This window comes from Octopus sinensis, linkage group LG6 (assembly GCF_006345805.1).
Source record: "Octopus sinensis linkage group LG6, ASM634580v1, whole genome shotgun sequence".
NCBI lineage: Eukaryota > Metazoa > Mollusca > Cephalopoda > Octopoda > Octopodidae > Octopus > Octopus sinensis.
The window spans coordinates 62,750,170-62,752,503 of record NC_043002.1 but is presented as its reverse complement, the minus strand read 5'-3'; the positions used below and the strand labels follow the sequence as shown (position 1 = coordinate 62,752,503).

The window sequence follows — 2,334 nt, the reverse complement described above, 5'->3', positions numbered from 1 at the left end:
GAGCCTCTTTAGAACAATATCATTTTTATACGAGTTTTAGCAGATTATTTGATAATTCTGTTGTGATTTAACACAAAGTATGTTTCCCATTGTGGCATGCCAATTTTCATTAATTCTTTTAGCATTGTGGATAATTCCAACACCCTTATTTAATGACGTGTCTCTCAGTGTAATACAATATCTTATACTCTTTTAGTCTATCCTGTCAGCATATACATCGACTGTTTGTGTTGGTGGTTTTCTCACATTGCTTTATTTATCAGTAGCTGGTCTTTACAAACATAAACTTTTCTTCTAATCGTTCTTTTCCTTCCAATTTATGTATTATTATAATTATTCTTTTCTACTCTAGGCACAAGATTCGAAATGTTGTTCCGCGGGGGGGGGGGGGGGGGCAGTCGATTAGCTCGACTCCGGTACGCAACTGGTACATAATTTTTCGATCTAGAAAGGATGAAAGGCAAAGTCGACCTCGGCTGATTTTGAACGGACAAAATACCGCTTAGCATTTCGTCCGGCGTGCTAAAGTTTCTGCCAGCTCGCCACCTATTCCTCAACAAAATATTCTTTTTTACTCTAAGCATAAGGCCCGAAATTTTGGGAGGGGGCCAGTTGATTAGATCGACCCCAATACGCAACTGGTACTTATTTTATCGACCCCAAAAGGATGAAAAGCAAACTCGACCTCGGGGGAATTTGAACTCAGAACTTAAAGACAGACAAAATACTGCTAAGCATTACACCCGGCGTGCTAATGTTTCTGCCAGCTCGATGACTTTGTATTATTATAATTATTGATCATTATTCAATAGAGATGAATCCGTAGGTTCTATGGACAATCGTTACTAGACAGCGTTCGTAACTCGGGGGATTTCTTGTTTAAGCCGCTACTTCTCGAAATCCAGAGGTCACAGCCCCGGTATGGTGAACTTGCGATAAGAATTACACATGAAAGAATCGGACAACAAGAGACCTGGAGGTTAGTCAAGAACAAGAATGTTGCATAATATCCATGGTCTTAGTTGGTCATGCTTGGGAATGCAACTAGAACGTGTAATAACAGTTGCTTCTGCTACAACCGTATGGAGTATCTAATTGAACATCTACTCCTACCAGCCTCTCTGGAAAAGTGGGTAGAGAAAATGGCTAGATAGATTATTTTCATAGTTTTATTCAAATATCTACTACACAAATTTGTACACAACTATGTTCTTGTGCTCTGTGTGTGGCATTGCTTCTTTTGGGGGAATGTTCAATTGTCTTCGTATACAACATCTCATTTGTTTTGCTCGAAGCAATATTGTAGCAGAGCAAATGCACAGTGAATTATTTTCTTAGATGCTGATTAGATATTGTATGTGTTGGTGTAATTGACGATTAGTGTATTGGTAAGTGATGCTCTGTGGAATATGCAATTCGCTGGTTTGTGTTCTACGCTACTCATTTAATTTGGAGCTGACCACAACATATTATTGTCGTTATAATTGTTATTAAAATTATGCTTATTAGAGAGGAAAGCTGGCAGAATAGCTAGTAGGCCGGACAAAATGCTTCGCTGCAATTTGTCCGTCTTCACATTCTGAGTTCAAGTTTCGCAGAGGTCGACTTTGCCTTTCATCCCTTCAGGGTCGATAAAATAAATGCCAGTTATTATTATTATTATTATTATTATTATCATTATTATTATTATTATTATATTATTATTATTATTATTATTATTATTATTCAGTAGTTTTGTTTTTATAGCGTGCTTCCACTTCACTACCAAGCGTAGCTCTGTGTGCCTTGGGTATGTGCTGTGGGTTGCTGTGATGCTCTTATGATTATTGTATTGAAAGTGTTTTGCGTAGGATGTGTGTAGTGCCCAGTTGTGCAATTTTCTGTATGTTATATATATATTTGTAAGTCCTGGTGTTTTTTATAAATATTATTATTATTATTATTGTTCTTGCTGTTGTTATTATTATTATCATTATTATTATTTCGTATCTTCGACAGGTAAAACATATTATACCCAGCCAATACACCGGATAGTTATTCGTTCCGAATTGGATTGTATCTCACTTGAATGTTCTAACAGTCAATTGGAAAAACAAACAAATACCCGATAATAATAATAATAAAAATAATAATAACAATTACACAAATATGGGAAAATCTTCGTCTTTGGTAAGTTCTGAAAATTTTGATTTTCTTTTTTTTCTTTTCCAATATTTTAAAGATTTGACAGAATATTTTGAATTACGTCGCCAATAGGCACAACTAAACATAACGTACTCAGAAACATACGTATAAAACGGTGCAAACAAAAATGATACGCACATTTCCTCATCT

The 2,334-nt window shown here is 35.7% G+C and overlaps 1 long non-coding RNA gene across 1 annotated transcript in view; it reads left to right on the top strand.

Annotated features, from left to right (window-relative positions):
- The window catches only part of LOC118763938, a 128,757-nt gene extending 126,628 nt beyond the window's left edge, over positions 1-2,129 (top strand). The window contains exon 2 of the long non-coding RNA XR_004999710.1: positions 1,999-2,129. This is a non-coding gene — a long non-coding RNA (uncharacterized LOC118763938). The remainder of the gene's footprint in view (positions 1-1,998) is intronic.
- Positions 2,130-2,334: the final 205 nt, after the last annotated feature.